This window comes from Eptatretus burgeri, chromosome 11 (genome assembly GCF_056783735.1).
Source record: "Eptatretus burgeri isolate ZD-2024b chromosome 11, Ebu_testis_v1, whole genome shotgun sequence".
NCBI lineage: Eukaryota > Metazoa > Chordata > Myxini > Myxiniformes > Myxinidae > Eptatretus > Eptatretus burgeri.
The window spans coordinates 74,908,548-74,929,491 of record NC_140971.1 but is presented as its reverse complement, the minus strand read 5'-3'; the positions used below and the strand labels follow the sequence as shown (position 1 = coordinate 74,929,491).

Here is a 20,944-nt window from a genome sequence, read left to right as displayed (position 1 = left end):
TGGGTGCTGGGTGCTGGGTGATGGGTGTTGGGTGATGGGTGCTGGGTGCTGGGTGCTGGGTGATGGGTGCTGGGTGATGGGTGCTGGGTGTTGGGGGATGAGCGCTGGGTGTTGGGCGATGGGTGTTGGGTGCTGGGTGTTGGGTGCTGGGTGTTGGGTGCTGGGTGTTGGGTACTGGGTGTTGGGTGCTGGGTGTTGGGGGATGGGTGTTGGGTGTTGGGGGCTGGGTGTTGGGTGCTGGGTGATGGATGCTGGGTGATGGGTGTTGGGTGATGGGTGTTGGGTGATGGGTGTTGGGTGATGGGTGCTGGGTGATGGGTGCTGGGTGTTGGGTGTTGGGTGCTGGGTGATGGGTGCTGGGTGCTGGGTGATGGGTGTTGGGTGCTGGGTGATGGGTGCTGGGTGTTGGGTGATGGGTGTTGGGTGATGGGTGCTGGGTGTTGGGTGATGGGTGTTGGGTGATGGGTGCTGGGTGATGGGTGATGGGTGCTGGGTGTTGGGTGATGGGTGTTGGTTGATTGGTGTTGGGTGCTGGGTGATGGGTGTTGGGTGATGGATGCTGGGTGATGGGTGTTGGGTGCTGGGTGCTGGGTGATGGGTGTTGGGTGTTGGGTGCTGGGTGCTGGGTGTTGGGTGCTGGGTGTTGGGTGATGGGTGCTGGGTGTTGGGTGCTGGGTGTTGGGTGTTGGGTGTTGGGTGCTGGGTGATGGGTGCTGGGTGCTGGGTGATGGGTGTTGGGTGCTGGGTGATGGGTGCTGGGTGTTGGGTGATGGGTGTTGGGTGATGGGTGCTGGGTGTTGGGTGCTGGGTGTTGGGTGTTGGGTGCTGGGTGATGGGTGTTGAGTGATGGGTGTTGGGTGATGGGTGATGGGTGATGGGTGTTGGGTGCTGGGTGATGGGTGTTGGGTGCTGGGTGATGGGTGTTGGGTGTTGGGTGCTGGGTGCTGGGTGATGGGTGTTGGGTGCTGGGTGCTGGGTGTTGGGTGCTGGGTGTTGGGTGCTGGGTGATGGGTGCTGGGTGATGGGTGCTGGGTGCTGGGTGCTGGGTGCTGGGTGATGGGTGATGGGTGCTGGGTGTTGGGTGATGGGTGTTGGGTGCTGGGTGTTGGGTGCTGGGTGATGGGTGCTGGGTGTTGGGTGATGGGTGTTGGGTGATGGGTGCTGGGTGTTGGGTGCTGGGTGTTGGGTGTTGGGTGCTGGGTGATGGGTGTTGAGTGATGGGTGTTGGGTGATGGGTGATGGGTGATGGGTGTTGGGTGCTGGGTGATGGGTGTTGGGTGCTGGGTGATGGGTGTTGGGTGTTGGGTGCTGGGTGCTGGGTGATGGGTGTTGGGTGCTGGGTGCTGGGTGTTGGGTGCTGGGTGTTGGGTGCTGGGTGATGGGTGCTGGGTGTTGGGTGCTGGGTGATGGGTGCTGGGTGTTGGGTGCTGGGTGTTGGGTGATGGGTGCTGGGTGTTGGGTGATGGGTGCTGGGTGATGGGTGATGGGTGCTGGGTGTTGGGTGATGGGTGCTGGGTGTTGGGTGCTGGGTGATGGGTGCTGGGTGTTGGGTGTTGGGTGTTGGGTGCTGGGTGTTGGGTGCTGGGTGCTGGGTGCTGGGTGATGGGTGATGGGTGCTGGGTGTTGGGTGATGGGTGTTGGGTGATGGGTGATGGGTGTTGGGTGATGGGTGTTGGGTGATGGGTGATGGGTGCTGGGTGTTGGGTGCTGGGTGATGGGTGTTGGGTGATGGGTGTTGGGTGATGGGTGTTGGGTGATGGGTGTTGGGTGATGGGTGTTGGGTGATGGGTGCTGGGTGATGGGTGCTGGGTGTTGGGTGCTGGGTGCTGGGTGATGGGTGTTGGGTGATGGGTGTTGGGTGATGGGTGATGGGTGCTGGGTGTTGGGTGATGGGTGTTGGGTGCTGGGTGTTGGGTGATGGGTGTTGGGTGTTGGGTGCTGGGTGCTGGGTGCTGGGTGATGGGTGATGGGTGCTGGGTGTTGGGTGATGGGTGCTGGGTGTTGGGTGATGGGTGTTGGGTGCTGGGTGATGGGTGCTGGGTGCTGGGTGATGGGTGCTGGGTGTTGGGTGATGGGTGATGGGTGCTGGGTGATGGGTGTTGGGTGATGGGTGATGGGTGTTGGGTGTTGGGTGCTGGGTGTTGGGTGATGGGTGCTGGGTGTTGGGTGTTGGGTGCTGGGTGATGGGTGTTGGGTGCTGGGTGATGGGTGTTGGGTGATGGGTGATGGGTGTTGGGTGCGGGGTGATGGGTGATGGGTGTTGGGTGCTGGGTGATGGGTGCTGGGTGAGGGGTGGTGGCTGTTGGGTGCTGGGTGTTGGGTGCTGGGTGCTGGGTGATGGGTGTTGGGTGCTGGGTGCTGGGTGCTGGGTGCTGGGTGTTGGGTGCTGGGTGCTGGGTGATGGGTGTTGGGTGATGGGTGCTGGGTGATGGGTGCTGGGTGTTGGGTGATGGGTGATGGGTGCTGGGTGTTGGGTGCTGGGTGCTGGGTGCTGGGTGATGGGTGATGGGTGCTGGGTGTTGGGTGATGGGTGTTGGGTGATGGGTGATGGGTGTTGGGTGATGGGTGCTGGGTGTTGGGTGATGGGTGTTGGGTGATGGGTGTTGGGTGATGGGTGTTGGGTGATGGGTGTTGGGTGATGGGTGTTGGGTGATGGGTGTTGGGTGATGGGTGCTGGGTGTTGGGTGCTGGGTGATGGGTGATGGGTGTTGGGTGATGGGTGTTGGGTGATGGGTGTTGGGTGATGGGTGTTGGGTGATGGGTGCTGGGTGTTGGGTGATGGGTGATGGGTGCTGGGTGCTGGGTGCTGGGTGCTGGGTGCTGGGTGATGGGTGTTGGGTGATGGGTGTTGGGTGATGGGTGATGGGTGTTGGGTGCTGGGTGTTGGGTGCTGGGTGATGGGTGATGGGTGCTGGGTGTTGGGTGCTGGGTGCTGGGTGCTGGGTGTTGGGTGATGGGTGTTGGGTGATGGGTGTTGGGTGATGGGTGTTGGGTGATGGGTGCTGGGTGTTGGGTGCTGGGTGATGGGTGCTGGGTGTTGGGTGCTGGGTGCTGGGTGCTGGGTGTTGGGTGATGGGTGTTGGGTGATGGGTGATGGGTGTTGGGTGATGGGTGATGGGTGTTGGGTGCTGGGTGCTGGGTGATGGGTGCTGGGTGTTGGGTGATGGGTGATGGGTGCTGGGTGATGGGTGTTGGGTGATGGGTGATGGGTGTTGGGTGATGGGTGATGGGTGCTGGGTGTTGGGTGATGGGTGTTGGGTGCTGGGTGATGGGTGATGGGTGCTGGGTGATGGGTGTTGGGTGATGGGTGATGGGTGTTGGGTGTTGGGTGCTGGGTGTTGGGTGATGGGTGCTGGGTGTTGGGTGCTGGGTGATGGGTGTTGGGTGATGGGTGCTGGGTGATGGGTGTTGGGTGCTGGGTGATGGGTGATGGGTGTTGGGTGCTGGGTGATGGGTGATGGGTGTTGGGTGATGGGTGCTGGGTGTTGGGTGTTGGGTGATGGGTGTTGGGTGCTGGGTGATGGGTGTTGGGTGATGGGTGATGGGTGTTGGGTGATGGGTGCTGGGTGTTGGGTGCTGGGTGATGGGTGCTGGGTGTTGGGTGCTGGGTGATGGGTGATGGGTGTTGGGTGATGGGTGATGGGTGATGGGTGCTGGGTGTTGGGTGATGGGTGATGGGTGCTGGGTGTTGGGTGCTGGGTGCTGGGTGCTGGGTGATGGGTGATGGGTGCTGGGTGTTGGGTGATGGGTGTTGGGTGATGGGTGATGGGTGTTGGGTGATGGGTGCTGGGTGTTGGGTGATGGGTGTTGGGTGATGGGTGTTGGGTGATGGGTGTTGGGTGATGGGTGTTGGGTGATGGGTGTTGGGTGCTGGGTGTTGGGTGCTGGGTGTTGGGTGCTGGGTGATGGGTGCTGGGTGTTGGGTGCTGGGTGTTGGGTGCTGGGTGTTGGGTGATGGGTGTTGGGTGCTGGGTGTTGGGTGCTGGGTGATGGGTGCTGGGTGATGGGTGTTGGGTGCTGGGTGTTGGGTGCTGGGTGTTGGGTGCTGGGTGATGGGTGTTGGGTGATGGGTGTTGGGTGATGGGTGTTGGGTGATGGGTGATGGGTGCTGGGTGATGGGTGCTGGGTGTTGGGTGATGGGTGCTGGGTGATGGGCGTTGGGTGTTGGGTGCTGGGTGATGGGTGTTGCGTGATGGGTGATGGGTGCTGGGTGTTGGGTCCTGGGTGTTGGGTGATGGGTGTTGGGTGATGGGTGATGGGTGCTGGGTGCTGGGTGATGGGTGCTGGGTGTTGGGTGCTGGGTGTTGGGTGATGGGTGTTGGGTGATGGGTGTTGGGTGCTGGGTGATGGGTGCTGGGTGCTGGGTGTTGGGTGATGGGTGTTGGGTGACGGGTGCTGGGGGATGGGTGCTGGGTGATGTGTGCTGGGTGTTGGGTGATGGGTGTTGGGGGCTGGGTGATGGGTGCTGGGTGCTGGGTGTTGGGTGATGGGTGTTGGGTGCTGGGTGTTGGGTGATGGGTGTTGGGTGCTGGGTGTTGGGTGATGGGTGCTGGGTGTTGGGTGTTGGGTGCTGGGTGTTGGGTGCTGGGTGCTGGGTGTCCATGCGGACTCCAAACGCTCCACGGATTCCGACATTCCAGTTGTCCCCAGTTGTTCACATCGTTCCGTTCTTTCGAAGGTAAATTCAAACACAAAAGCGAAATGTCCAATTTAAACTCTTTTGCGAAAATGTTCTTCTTTATCACCGTCGGACATTTTTATTTCAATCGACGTCAGAGTTTGACGTCCTCGGTGCGGCGGCATCTGGGTATCCATGGCAACTGAGGATTTTCAGGCGGTGTATTCGCTATATAATCGTTCAGTATGTTCATTGTTCCATTCCTGCAATTAAATGACACGAACGTTCATTGAATTCAAAATAATAAACCCATACCGGGGTAAAATCAGTTGTTTATTATTTCATTACAAGCTCACAGCGATTGTAACGCAGCATTTAACTTACCGCGGACGAAGAAGAAGAAGAAGAAGAGGAAGAAGAGGCTAATAAGTCGAAGAAGAAGAAGAAGAATCCACCTAGTGGCTGGGTGTTGTTTTTTTTTCTGTGTTTTTGTTCTCAGCCGGTTATCAGTGATCATTGTTCGCAGAGACGGGATCTCCTTTAAATCCTTCACACTTGGGGACCGAAAACCGGTAACTTTGGTGATGCGTGGAGACTACAAGTGGCCGGGTTATTATTATTATTATTATTATTATTATTATTATTATTATTATTATTTATTGTGCGCTGAACAACTCGATGTTTGTGTGTTTTTTTTACGGCCATCAAGCGCGGGGCGTGCCTGGTCTTGGACTTCTGTCAATAACACGTTGTGTTTGCGTTTCCAATTTACTCTGCATCACCATTTCCTGTGAGTAACGCGCACGTTTTTCACATCACGTGTTCACCTTGGTTTTGAATATTTACTTCTGTCTGAGTTGTGGGGTTATCCAGTTTGAGGGGGTACCTGGATGTGTAATGTATGGTATGTGCGTGCATGGAATTAGCCCGTCCACCGCGCAGCGCGAGATGTGTGTGTGTGTGTGTGTGTGTGTGTGTGTGTGTGTGTGTGTGTGTGTGTGTGTGTGTGTGTGTGTGTGTGTGTGTGTGTGTGTGTGTGTGTGTGTGTGTGTGTGTGTGTGTGTGTGTGTGTGTGTGTGCAGGATATAGTCCATGGACCCAGGCATATATCGGTACCATCTGAGGAAACCAAACTTTAGGGCTACTAAGTTATTGGTAGGGACTACATGGTTATTTCAATATGTGATAACCGTTCCAGAAGAGCAGCTTAGTGTTTGTATTTTGCATTTTTACCATTTTACCATTCTGAGATATTGACGTTTTGGGGGGAAAAAAAAAACAAAAAACCCAAGGACCACTGTGAGGAAGTGGTAGAGCTGAAGTCCACGCAGGAGGAAGCAGACACCTGAATGCTCTGCATGCAGCAGAGGCTGGGTACAAGGCTGTGGTGATCACTGCCGAAGATACAGATGTCCTTGTGCTGTCTTGCCTTCAATAAGGACATCCCATGCCCCGTGTATTAGAAGTGTGGTACGCAAACCCGCACACGGTTCCGAGACATTGACAAGCTTGCTAGATCGATGGGAGACGGTGTCTGTGATGCCCTGGTTGGACTGCACGTGTTCTCCGGTTGTAATACAGTCAGTGCCTTTGCAGGCCGGGGAAAGTAGGGCGCCTTGAAGCAAATGAAGTCGGATAAGACCGACCAAGAGGCCTTCAGTCAGCTCGGTCATTCATGGGAAGTATCCACCGAGCTCTTTCAGAAGCTGCAATAGGTCACCTGCCACATGTACGTGCCGTCTACCAACACCACGAAAGTCAATGAACTCCTACATCAACTCTTCTGTGTCAGACGGGGAGAGATAGAGTCCAGTCAGCTTCCACCATGTGAAGACTGCCTCTCCATGCACGTCCTCCGTGCAAACTACCAGGCTGCTATTTGGAGGCGCTGTCTGCAATGCCAACCCTATGTTCCAAGTCCCAAGGGTTGTGGATGGACCGCTGATGATGACGGGAAGCTGGCCATCGAGTGGATGCAGGGTTCTCCAGCACCGGATGCAGTGTTGCAACTGCTTTCCTGCAAGTGTGGACGGTCGTGCAAACTCCCAGACTGCACGTGCCTTGCCAATAGCCTGAAGTGCACTGACATGTGCAAGTTGCAAACCTGTAGGAACCAGCCCGCTGATGTCGAGGAAGAGGTTGTAGACCTCGAGGACTCTGATGCTGATAACAGTGATGAAGACTGGACCACTGATCCATGGTGTGAATGTTTTGGCACAATCACAAGGACATTCATGGCTACAAATATGCATGAGTAAAACATAGTACATAAACATGCCACAGTGGCGTGGTGAAATTTGGGTTCTCTGTAAATTTAACATTCTGGACGCTTGTTGGAACTTGGGTAGGGGAAGGGCAATTCCTTTAACTGTGGTAAAAACTTGTAAAATGTTCATAAATGTTTTCCTCATACAACATGTGCATGTTGTGGGCTACTGCGGTTCAGTCGCACAACCCAGGGAACTTGTATCACAATATTATAAATTAAAATGTACTGAAAATCACTAATCAGCAACATTTTGAGAGGCCCTATTGTTCACCCCTTTCTGCCATAAAACAAATTCTGCCTTCAGGAATGACAGAAAGGATTATTCGGATGGTATAAATAAAGCATTTCAGACATGTATTTGTGGTTTACAGTTCATTCTAGCCCCATGTGGAAACAGCAATTGCATCATTAGTGAATGTTTCTGAGTTTGTCTTTTCGCTTTCATGATGTGGAGGGTGGGTACATTCCAGAGATGATAACTACCAATAAGCTGCCAGTCTGCAATGGTTATCACATCAAAATATGATATATATATATATATATATATATATATATATATATATATATATATATATATATATATATATATATACACCAATTCAAAAATCATAACTAGGATTGGTTTCCTGAGATGGTACCGACAAGTGGAATTTCTGGCCTGGTCCCATGGACTAATATCTCAAAAAGTTGTGCACGGATCCGGATGAAATTTTGTGGACAGGTTCAGTGTGTGATGAGGATGAACTGATTAGATTTTGGTGAAGATCCTGATCCGGATCCAACTGGAAATTTTTAAAGTGATTCTTCACCATTGAGAGATAGGGCCAAGAACTACATACATGAAACATATATATCAAAAAGTTGTGGACGAATTCGGATGAAACTTGGTGGAGATGTTGGGTGTGTGAAGAATTGATTCAATTTTGGTGAAGATCTGAATCCGGATCTGGATACGAGAATTATTATCTTGCCAAAACGAAGTTTTTGCAAGATATGTTAGTCAACTTGTATGTTTTTTTTGTTTGTTTGTTTGTTTGTTTTTTTTGTCTGCAATCACGTATAAAAAATTCTGCAGAGCACAGTTATCATTGGAAATTTTTGTAACTTCGCATATCAGAGGCCGATAGAGGTCCCTTTCAGTGCACAAAATTTTGAAGGTCAAGGTCACTTTGTCACAAATCAGGGGAGTCGACGAAACCCTTATTTTTTGAGTAATTTTGATTGGATCATCTTCAAACTTCATGGGAATATAGTTCATGGTCTGGCGCTCAGCTGATTAATTTTTGGTGGCGATTGGCCTTGACCTTCATGGTTAACGCCAAAGGTCAAACATATTTGACCCCAAGGTCAAATTTTCAAGTTTTAGGAACCATATCGTGTAGTACCTCAAATTGAACACCTCGATGAGTGCTTTCTAGATATGTCAAGCTTGAGACATTATGACGTCATTTGGTGACGTTATGAGGCAAAAGCATATTTTTCATGGTTACTCTGTAGAACGATTCTCATCGGAATCTCTCGTAGGCAGATATTCCTCAAGGAGTCGCTCCTGGTGGATAGCAGCTCTGTTCACCTCAGTGTGACCTAAAAGAAGTCACACGTGGTCACCTTTTGGCAAGATACGGGTCACGCTGCGGGTGACATTCGTTTATTTAATTTTTAAACTGATTCTTCACCATTGAGAGATGGGGTCAAAAACGATATAGAACTGTATGTATAGCATGATATCTCAAAAATGTATTGGGCCCGATATGTTCTCATGGATCATGCATTGTGGGGCAGAAGTTTGCGCTTACTGAGTGCCCTTCTAGTTTATCTTGTGTAGAATGTTCTTTCTTTCTTTCTTTTTTTTTTCTTCTTTTTTTTTTTTCAATGAACTTTTACATTAAGGTATCCTTTTTATTTAAGAACACAGGTATCTAGGATCACGGCATCGTCACCAAGAGATGTATTGGTTTAATCAGCAATCTTAGATCTTTTCCAACCCCAGTTGTTGTTTTCTCCCCCCACCCTGATCGTTCACTTCTTATTAGGAGGTTGGTGGCAGGATTTGCACTCCGGCCACCGTAAAACCCTTCATTCCGCAAAATGCAAAAACGCAAAAAAATCTGAAAACCCACTCCGTGGGAGTACCTCCTGTGCAGCTTCCCTTGGCAGGGCAGCTCACCGGATGACGGGATTGGGGCAAAGCCTTCGGGACCCCCAATCTTTGATGATAGGAGGGAAACCACGGGGTAACATCCCTGGGTCAGATTGCGGGAGAGTGTGTCGGAGTGGTGCTGAGGTGTCGTCCACCAGACGGCGGTCTCCTTGGGTTAACCTGAGGCAGTCCCTTCGGGTGGGTGCCTGGAATGTCCTATCCCTAAGAGAGGATGATCACCTGTCTCTGTTATCATCTGAGCTCAAGCGTTTGGACATCGGGATTGCAGCTCTCTCTGAGGTTCGGAGACCGGATTGCGGCGAGATAATGGTGGGTGGTTACACCTACTATTGGTCTGGTCGCTCTGATGGTTACCATACCCAAGGAGTTTCTGTCGCTGTGTCCAATAAGCTGACCCCAATGATAATTGAGGTAACACCGGTCAACGAGCGTATTATGAGATTAAGGATTCGTCACTCCTTAGGTGTCATTTTCCTGGTCTCTGTTTATGCTCCGACTGAGGCGAGTGATCTGACCGTGAAGGACGCATTCTACGCCACACTCTCGTCTGTGGTTGATCAGTGCCCCAGACGAGATACACTTCTAGTGTTGGGGGATTTCAATGCATCGACTGGAACTGATAGGGATGGTTATGAGATGTGTGTTGGTCCCCATGGGTCAGGAACTATGAACCAGAATAGCACTAAGTTCCTTGACTTTGCAAGAAGTCATGGACTTAGGGTGGCCGGTTCATGGTTTCAGCGCCCACAAGCTCATCACTGGACTTGGTATTCCAACGCTGGCGGTGTGGCAAAGGAGATTGACCATGTACGCATTGACGGTTGCTGGAGGATGATCCAGAACTGCAGGGTCTACCGGAGTGCTCAGTTCCTCAATACTGACCACAGGCTTGTTGTAGCAACTCTAAAGCTGCACCTTAAATCCTGGAGAATGGTACCATCCCAGCCTCGGCTGGATGTTGCCAAGCTCAGGGATGAGAGAGTAGCTGAGGAGTTTGCGAACAGGCTGAGTGGACACTTGGTGGGTCTGGGTGCTTTGGGGGGGTCCTGAAGAGTTGTGGAGCGCCTTCAAGACCACCGTCCTTGATGTTGCCGGTGGATGCCTTGGAGCTCACCGCAGGGCAAAGAAGAATTTTGTCTCTCAAGGGACACTGGATACCATTGACCAGAGTCGCAGGGCCAGGCTGAATGGCAGAGCTGAGCTGTTCAGGGAGCTGAGGCGTAAAACTGTACGTGCACTGAGGGTGGACAAGGAGGCCTATGTGCGAGGAATCTGTGAGGGGGTAGAGCATCACCTGTGGACAGGTGACTCTCGTCCCGCTTACAGGGGAATTCGCGCATTACGTTCATCCAAGCCCATCCCTCGGAGCACTGCAGTGAGAGCAGAGAGTGGTAGGCTCTTAACAGAGGAGTCTGAAGTGAAGGCCCGCTGGGCCGGTTACTTTGAGCGGTTGTACCAGGCTGATCCCCCAGCTGTCGAGTTGGACGTCAAGGGTGTTACAATCCCTGTTGCTGACCCTCGAATCAACTGTGGTCCACCTTCGCTTGTGGAAACACGGGCTGCGGTGAACCAGTTGAAACGGGGCAAAGCTCCAGGGATCTGTGGCATCCATGCCGAACTTCTCAAGGCTGGTGGAAATGCTGCACTCGTGTCGTTGCATGCAGTTTTGTGCTCTGCCTGGAACACAGGCATCATCCCAACTGACTGGAAGAGGGGCCTTGTTGTCCCTCTCTGGAAAGGGAAGGGTGATCGCCAAGACTGCAACAACTACCGAGGGGTGACGCTGCTCTCAGTGCCGGGCAAGGTCTTTGCTCGGATAATTCTTGATAGGGTTCGCCACCATCTGCTTGAGCACCAGCGTCCAGAGCAGTCAGGCTTTACACCAAAGAGGTCAACGATTGACCGTATCCTTGCACTTCGTGTCCTCACCGAATCCAGACGAGAGTTTCGGCAGGGGCTGCTTGCAGCCTATGTTGATCTCTGTAAAGCGTTCGATTCAGTGAATCGGGATGTCCTCTGGAGGATTCCTGGTCTTCGTGGGGTGCCACCCAAACTGATCGATCTGATGTCTGAACTCTACTCTGGTACTGAGAGTGCTGTGAAGTGTGATGGTACCATCTCTGACTTATTTCCAGTTGTTACTGGAGTTCGTCAGGGATGTGTACTTGCCCCCACACTTTTCAGCACTTGTATGGACTGGATTTTAGGGAGGATGTCGGAGAGATCAAGTTGCGGTGCATCATTTGGGAATGTCAAGATCTCGGACCTTGATTTTGCAGATGATGCAGTCATCTTTGTGGAGACTCTATATATCCTTTTGGGGGCCCTCGAGGTGCTGAATGAGGAGTCGGAGCCGTTGGGATTACGGGTTTCTTGGGTCAAAACTAAGATCCAGGCTTTCGGTGACATCTTGGATGCTGCTGTCCTGTCTGTGTCTGTTTGTGGTGAGGATGTTGAGGTCGTGGAGAGATTCACTTACCTTGGCAGTGATATTCATGTCTCTGCTGGCTGCGAGTCAGAGGTCAATAGACGTCTGGGTCGGTCCTGGGAGTCATGGATTCACTGGATCATGGGGTGTGGCGCTGCCGGTACCTGTGCGGGAGGACGAAAGTCCGAGTCTTCAGGTCCTTGGTACTTCCAGTCTTGCTCTATGGGTGCGAGACTTGGACTCTGACCAAGGATCTGAGACGGAGACTTAATTCCTTTGGTACCAGGTCTCTTCGGAGAATCCTTGGCTATCGCTGGTCGGATTTTGTGTCCAACGAGCGGTTGCTGAGAGAGACTCGGATGAGATTTGTTACCTGCATAGTCCGTGAGCGTCAGTTGCGGCTGTATGGACATGTGGCTCGTTTTCCTGACGCTGATCCTGCTCACCAGATTCTCTCAGCGAGGGAGTCTCATGAGTGGAGGAGGCCAGTGGGCCGACCACGTGCCTCATGGTTGCAACAGGTTAACCATCATCTCAAGGAGATGGGGATGAGCCTGGCATCTGCCTGGGGGATGGCCAGACGGAGGCCCCTGGAGTACCGGCGGAAAGTGGACGCAGCGACGCGCTGTTCTGGCACATGCTCCCATACCTGACCTGACCCAATCGTTACAGTACAGTGACATGTATCCAAACTCCACACAATTTGTTATCATGATATCCCTCCCCCGCTTGAATCTCAAGTCTGTACATAAGTTTACTATTCAATCATTTAACCGACTCAAACTTAAAAATTCCCCAAACACAAATTCACAACATTCAATTCAACATTTCACCCTATTGTTTCAAATCTCAACTGTGTTCATTCTTTATCGACAAATTGCAATCGGACAAAATCTTTATATTTTCGTGGCATTCTCATCTCATTATGTGGTCTGCCTGGAGCGTGTGGTCGCAACGATGCATCCTTCTGATTTTGCATTGTGTAATGATTTGTCGATTCCTCTGTATCTCGAGGCTTCCCTGCTGTGTCCACCTCTGGTACTCTGATAGGTAGTTCAGCGACCTCATCAGTCTCTGCACCCCTCTGTGCCTCATCTCACTTTGTCGTCTGCTGTTCTATCTCTGGAATACAGCTTGTCTCAAAATTCCCCATGTTAGGAACACTAGCATATAAGACCCATCGCTTCGCTGATGGGAACACCAATCTTTTCTGCAAAGGCTAATCTATTGGGCAAGAACAAAAAGATTCCTGGGAGTTCCCTGAATCCACCGTCGTCGGTTTCAGTGAAATCTGTTAATTAATTCTCAAGTTAACAAAAAAGGATTCTTGGAAGATCCTGCCCTCCATGAGGGGATAACCAGCGTCACAAGTTTGCGTTTGCCGTTTCGCCACGTGTATCGATCTACGCAAACTGTCCTTTATATATTTATTTTTGCATCACAAACCTTCTTGGAAGTTCTCTGAAACCACCGTGGTTCATAACAAACTCCATCTGGTGACTATTGTCACCTTGCTTTAAGCCTTGGAAACAATAGTACTGTACTGTATCAGGGTCTGGCATTAAGGGTGTGCCACGTTTTCTCGGATTCTATCGTCTGTCCCTGCATCACATCTGCCAGCACATCAGCACATCGGTCTCTTTGGCATCACGTCAATGATCAGCATGCAGCTTAGCTGATCCCTTGTTCTCAGCATCCTTGTCTGAGCTCCTGGTGAACCAAGACATCCTTTGGCTCAGGCATCTTTGTGTGGATTTTCCTTCCAATCAACAGCTCCACTAGGCTTTTCCCTGTCTTAGAGTGAGTCTCTGCCGTCTGCCCTGTATGCTGCAACATACGACAACATTGCTTCTTTCCAGTCCCTCACTTCAACTTGTGCAATCTTCATTTGCTTCTCCAGAGACTAGTTCTGACATTCTGCTTCACCATTTGGCTGCAGCCACTATTGAGTCATCCGATGGTAGATGCCCATAGCTTCCTTGAAATCCGTAAATATCTTAGCAATAAATTGTGGTCCATTGTCAGAACACAGAGAGGCTGGTATACTATACCGAGTGAAAACATCTGTTAATGCTGCCACTAGTTTCTCTGCCAGAGTGGACCCCATGATTACATATTTGTAGTCGTGATTAGTAGTCAATCATAACAATCACCGACTCTTGAGACAGCGGACTCAAAAGACAGCGATTCTTGAGACAACGGACCCAATTTCAGAACCTTACATCGCGCGACCCAAAAGATTCAAAACCCAATTCATAATATACAAGAAAAGATTTCATATGACACAAGAACATTTACTGTTTACTTTATTCACCATCGTCATGTTTTCATAGACGAGTAAACGGAGAATAGCCGACAGTATCCAAATAGTACAGTTGAATGTTTCAGAAGTTTAGTCCGAATGACATTTGATATATCAGTGAGAAGGATGAGCCTGTTTTTCAGAAACCAACTTCTCAATTCGTGGAGAAGTAGATGACAATACCAGGATCATATCATGCTCCATTTCTAGGCGATTTCTGTACTTTGTTTTAATCACCACCATGGTGGAGAACGACTGCTCACAAAAGTATGATGAAGGATATGACGTGAGAACCTTAATGGCGCGCCGTGACGGTCGGGTACGACGGCAGCATTTTGCACCAGAATGTCGACAACGAATTCGTCCGAGCAAGAGCCTGCGCTTCTGAATCCTGCTGGAGCTGTGCAAGCTCTTCCTGTGCTGTATCATCTTCATCAGCAATCGAGTCCAGTGGAGCCGTGAAAGGGTCCCGAACCACAGAAAAGGACTGCACATCCAGCTCAGGGAAATGGTGCTCGAACTGTTCAATGAGCGACCGAAGGTGACGTGCTATCTCCCCAGAAAGACTGTCGAGCTCAGTATCATCGTACTGGCAGGTCGTTAGATGCTCCACCAGATGGGGGAAATGGCTGAAGCGCTTAACAGCTGCTTTGTCTGCCAGTAATTTTAGAGTCACCAGAAATGCACTCATTTTGTCGTGAAAAATCATGAGGTTGGCGTCTTTGCCTTGGAGGAAGCGGTTGAGGACATTGAGACGTTCAAAGATGTCAACGAGATAGCACAGTTCTGACGGCCAAGAGTCCGACTCAACAACGCTACCCATGCCGTTTTCCCTTGTGTGCGTAGGAACTCCTTCAGTTCATCTTTGAGCTCGTAAACGCGCAGAAGAAGGTTTCCTCGAGATAACCATCTGACTTGAGTGTAGAATAGTAAATTCTTATGGTCGGCATCCTTCTCCTGGCAGAATAGCCTGAATAACCTCGTGTTGAGGGCGCTCGATTTGATGTGATTCACCATTTTTATGACTTCTGAGAGCACGCTCTGTAAGGTTTCAGGCAAAGTACGAGAGGCGAGGGCTTCTCGGTGAATCATGCAGTGTACCATGGAGGTCTGAGGAGCCACCTCAAGCAGTTTAGCCTTGAATCCAGAACGCACTCCTGACATTGCTGGCGCGCCGTCTGTTGTAGAACCGAGCAACTTTCCGAAATCCAGATCATGGTCACGATAAAACTGCTCTACTTTCCCAAAAATGTCCACGCCTTTGGTGGCCTCCAATGGTTTGATGAGCAGAGGCTCATCGACAAAGTTATCAGCCTTGATGAAGCGGACCCAGACGATGAGTTGCGCGTACGATGCGATATTAGTGGACTCGTCCAACTGTATGGCGTGCCACGGCGATTCCTTGATCTTCTGTACAACCTGAGCTGTTACGTCCAGACTCGTATCTTCAATTCTGTGTTGGATGGTGTTGTCAGAGAGGGGTATAACTGCCAGTTTCTTCGCCGCTTCCTCCCCAACCATCAGAGATATCATGTCCTTTGCACATGGCAGCACGAGTTCTTCCGCAATGGAGTGAGGCTTTTTAGTCTTGGCAACATGGAGCGACACTCGATACGAGACCTCTAATGGCCGATAATTGGTCTGATGGCATGTACCCTCTCTGTCAAGACGCGTATTCTTGAGTGCAAGAAGTTTCCTCTCAAAGAACGTGCTCTCCTTATCCTGATAAGGTGCATGTTTTGTAGTCAAATGCCTCTGCAACTTATTTTGTTTCATAGACTCTGTAGAAAGCACCTCGAAACAAATCACACACTGAGGCCTCTGTGCCCCACTTTTATCCACCACGTAGTAAAATCCAAGGTCCAGAAATTTATCCTGGTAAGAACGTTCTTGAGATTTGCTGGTGGCCGGTGCTGCCATCACAAATTAGGTCTCGAGTGGTACGTGGAGACGTGAATAGACGTTAATGATAGAGTCAGAGTCTGAGTCTGAGAGGCCGTGGATCAAACCACTAATTTCCCGCCAAAATGAACCGCCCTTCAGCGAGCCCGCACATCGGCTGGATCCCATTCCAAGCGTCATGTTGCGCCGGTTCCCATACTTTGAACGAACCGTTTATATTACATCCTGTAAAAGTGAACACAGATCGAAAATAGACAATTTTTTTCGCTGCAAGCGGACGCCCACGACCCCACAAAATTTGCTTGGCGACCCCATTTGGGGTCGTACCCCGGGTTTGGACAAACCAAGATGTAAGGCATCCCAACATTCAATACAAGTCAGTGATATGCTTCAAGGAGAAGAAATTCTGATGATCTTTTGAATAGGTTGATGATGAGCAATTGTTTTCTTGATTTTTAGAGAAAATACTCCGTCTCAAAACGTCGACCTCTCCGTCACTAATGTTTACCTTGTTAGCAAAACATAGACTTTGAAACTTTCAATGTGATTATTGGTGTTTCTTTATTTGCATTGTCAATGATTTTATTATTTGGTTTATGACTTCACTTAAATGGTTGCATTATATTTTATAACTAGACAGTTCATAGAACATCTTACCCCACAAGGTTTGACTTGCAGCTTACACCTGCCTTGAGAAACAAGGACATAGTCGGGGTCTACGAGCGGCAAATTTGATCAGTCGTGATAACTTAAAATGCCGTAATATTTTGTCTCAGCACTGCTAAACAAAGGGGTTTTGAAGATGCAAGAAGGCAATTTGTGCTCCACAGTGTTCAAGTATATAATTAAATTGAAAGAAAATATAGATTTTTAAAGGTTGTTGAAAAAAAAAAAAAATTCGGACATTTTACCGCTGTTGATGCAAAGTCCTTTACACCACCTTATTTAACATGATTCATTAGTTTTTCATGCATGTTTGTGTCTTTTATGATGTCCTTGAAAACAGTAAGTTTCCTGTTTAGAATGACTCGGTCTTGTTTGATTGCCAGACAGGCAAACAGAGTAAAAAAAAATTATCTCGTTCTTCTCTGCGCATGTGCGATCAGGATGAATTCAGAGATAGTGACGATATGATTCACATGTACTGCTAAACTACAGGTTCGTTTTCTGATTCATTTTTAGGTCATCTCTACCGAGATGACCTAATAAAGCGGACCAAATGTCCATACGTCCATCAACAATTTTTCTTTCCGATCTTGTGAAACTTAGTACGTGGGTAGAGGTCGATGAGTGTTGCACAACGATATAACTTTTGTCCGGGTTCAAGGTCAGGGACGAGGTCACGAGGTCACGTAAGTTATATAAATCGCCATTTTCAAAACCTATTTAGTCTGCCATTCTACAAGATATTCGGCAACTGTTTATTGATTATGATAGTAAAAAATATTATCTTGTATGTAACCGGACAGATTTTTGAATTTCCTTCCCGTTTGATCATCATGTGATCTGGAAGATGGCCAAAAACGCCGATGCGATTCGCAAAGAAGGAAGGAAGGAGAAATGAAATATAAATAATATGGAATAGGCAAAGCCGAGAAGCGAACGTAGAATTCTTCCTACATTCACTTCTGACTTTACATAAAACTTGTTCACAACTGTATACTTGCCAACTATACCGTGGTACATGTAAGCGCCGCACAGCTGATGATTTTGACGCAATTTCCAGTTACTTCGGCCTGGATTTGGGATCAGCGATCAAGTAATGTAAATCATGATTAAAATTTATTTTTTGATGATGCAGGAGATATCTTTATTAAAATTAACTTTGGGGGAAAAATAATTGAATAAATAAATAAATAAACGATCACTTCTGATCAAGAATAAAAGAAATTAAAAGTTCCGGAAAGAGTTTCAAAATCACTCCCGATAATGTTAAATACAAAATAAACACTTCCTGTCATGAAAAAATAACACTTTCGCAAGTATAAAATTAACTTTGGGGAAAAAAATAATTGAATCAATAAATAAACACTTCCGGTCATGATCTCCCGGCATGCATCATTCCCCATGAAAAAAAAAACCGGAAACAAAAAAAAACAGCAACAAAACAAAAAACGGAAGCAAAATGGTCATAGCCAATGACACGGATTCACAATTGCCAGGGTATTGTATTGTTTTTGTTGTTTCCTATTCTCTCATGTGCACGCGTTAAGTAATATTCACAAGATAGAAATAAAACCAAATCGTGTTTATACACCGCACAGCGTTTAACAACAACCAGAAGCAAAACATCTTAGCTTATGACACGGATTCGAAATAGCCAGGGCTATTTTGTTGTTGTTGTTGTTATTTCCTATTCTCTCACGTGCACGTGTTAAGTATAAAGCTCACTTTGTTCGCTATAAAACACATTTTTAGCCTTTTATATTTATACATTTTCCGCCGAAGGTGCAAAAGTTTCAAAACCCGAAATGTAAACGTCGGCATTTATTTTCAAAATATAATTTCGTGCACGCGCGCCAAAATGCCGAGTCATCTTTAACCAAACTGCGCAGTTCGAGCTTCACAGTAGAACTGCGCAGTAGTCTTCAGTCATAACTGAACATTGAGAACTTGTGGTATGAAAGAGATGACCGTCACCCCCACATGGGGTAATTTTTCGATTCATGTTCAAAATATAACATTCAATTGAAATCAAGTTGTTCCGCGATCATAAACTGACGTTTGTAGGCAGACAGACAGACAGACAGACAGACAGACAGACAGACAGACAGACAGACAGACAGACAGACAGACAGACAGAAGTGAACCAATTGCTTAACTCCGCTTTTCACTTCGTGTGTGCAGGGTAATTGCTCATATAAACAACACGAGAGATTTTTGGCATTGTTAACAGACACCGTATTGAGACATTTGATTTAGCATACGATGTGCATACATAAATAAAATGGGTATTTTTTTTGGTATTTTTTGTTAACACACCGTATTGAGACATTTGATTTAGCGTAAGATGTGCTAAATAAATTAAATTGGGATTTTTATTTTTATTTTTTGTTAACAGACACCATATTGAGACATTTGATTTCGCATAAGTTGTGCTAAATAAATGAAATGGGGATTTTTATTGTTATTAAAGTTATTTTATTATTTTTTTTTTTTAAGGTTTAAAAAAGAAAGAAAAGTTTTACATGGCCGAATGAAAGTGCTTCACGAAGGACCATTGTAGCTTCAGTCATTTTTTTTTTTTATAAGCAGTTGTGCTTTACTATTTTGTGTAATTTAATGTCATTGCCATAAGAAAATGATGTGATTATGAGTTTTTTTTGATAATTGATATAATCTTGGCTTCGCCTTCTTTCTGCAGGCAAGCAATGTCTGCACGACAGAAAACAAAGTGAGTACACGTGCATTTTATTTTACTCCACAAAGGTCAGCATCACTCACTGGTGGCACAGGAATGATGGTGCAACCTATCTGAAATATATATATATATATATATATATATATATATATATATATATATATATATATATATATATATATATATTTTACATGTTAAATGTGTTTCTCGTTTTCTGATACCATGATATACTAGTCTTTTGTGTGAAAAAACTTGTGTCATTCTGTGAATACTAGTGAAAACTTGTGTCATTCTGTCGGTAAACAGGTTAAATAATGGAATCTATAAACTAAAAGCCTCCATGACTATGTTGACTACTGAACCAGGAGTCGGGGTCAAAGATTGGTGACTGAATCGAAAATGGAGGATCAAATGTCAACTCGGGGAACTACACTATTGATAAAAAAGGTTTTATAATAACTGGAAAAAAAGAAGTGTGTGTGTGTGTGTGTGTGTGTGTGTGTGTGTGTGTGTGTGTGTGTGTGTGTGTGTGTGTGTGTGTATATATATAGTGTGTTGTTGATGTTGAGATTCATACCAGGACCCAGATCCCACTTCTGACACCAGTGTTGGAGCCACGTGGGGTGAATCCTGGTGGGCTGCTTCAACAGTGGCCATCACGGCCAACCAAGTCAAAGACCTCAACCTGAAGCACGTGTCCACTGTCACGATACTGTACGAATGGGGTCTCTGAGTCTGCCGGGCATTATGCTAATTGGTATTGCACCCCTCGTCTCTAATTAACAGCCGAGTGAGCCGAAAGATGCTCAGCACAGTCTGGATTCACAGTGTTAATTACCGTTGCCAATTAGTCCTCAACATACTGTTATGATTGTGGAAATTCGCATTACGCCATAAAGAGTCCTCAGGTGAGATATATCGGTAAGTCCATGTGTAGTTAGCCCAAACCCGTTGTATAGAGGTTTTATGTGTGATTTATTCGGGCTGCGATCTTCAGTTTGCCGTTTTTCTTTTGCTGTCGTTATTTTGGACCAAACACCACTCCACCACCAAATCGCCACCACCCCCAACGCCTCCAAACAACTCCACCAGACTGCCACTACCTTCACTCCCACAAACCCAACCTCGCAAACATCGCCTCGCCCGCCATTCTCCAACGACGCTCAAACAACGACCCAGCAGCGCGGCGGACTTCTAACCGCCTTCACATTCCTCTTTATGCCCAACATCGGCCCAGAATCGCGGCGGACTTCTAACCGCCGGCACCTTCCTTTACGGGAGAATAGCGACTTTTCCCAGAAATTCGGATCAAGGGAGGTTCACGCCCCCTTTTCCTCCGTCCAATGGGTGAGCGTGGCTCCGCCCCGAGGTCATTTTGATCCGAAAATTACCATACCCACCCCTCCCTCGGGGTATAAAAGGACGCACACAGGCGGGTTGGAGGAGTGAAGTCTGTGGAAAGGGGAAAGTCGGAACGGAGCTCATGGCAGCCTGGAAGCAGTGAGAAGGGGAAGAGTCGGAACGGAGCTCGCGGCAGCCTGGAAGCAGTGAGACTGGGAAGAGTCGGAACGGAGCTCGCGGCAGCCTGGAAGCAGTGAGACTGGGAAGAGTCGGAACGGAGCTCGCGGCAGCCTGGAAGCAGTGAGACGGGGAAGAGTAGGAATGGAGCTTGTGGAGTCTGAAGGGGCCGGAGAACCGAACGGAGCTCAAGTCAGTCTGGCAGTGTCTGTGGGGCAGAGTCGGGAGACGGGTCGAGTCAAGTCAGAGTTCGTCTACGAGTCAAGTTGGGGAAGTGGAGAGAGTTGAGTCGGCGCATCATCATCCTGGGCCCTGTTGCCGTCTGCCTCAAAGGAGAACGAGCCTTCTGTCAGGTGCCAAGGCGATCAGCCCGCGGTCCTGAGGC

At 48.5% G+C, this 20,944-nt stretch overlaps 1 long non-coding RNA gene across 1 annotated transcript; it reads left to right on the top strand.

Moving 5' to 3' along the window:
• The first annotated feature begins 5,039 nt into the window (after nt 1–5,039).
• Nucleotides 5,040–19,227, top strand: LOC147017401 (uncharacterized). The gene is made up of 3 exons (XR_015049482.1): nt 5,040–5,190; nt 5,328–5,408; nt 19,045–19,227. It is a non-coding gene; the product is annotated as an uncharacterized LOC147017401 (long non-coding RNA).
• Nucleotides 19,228–20,944: the final 1,717 nt, after the last annotated feature.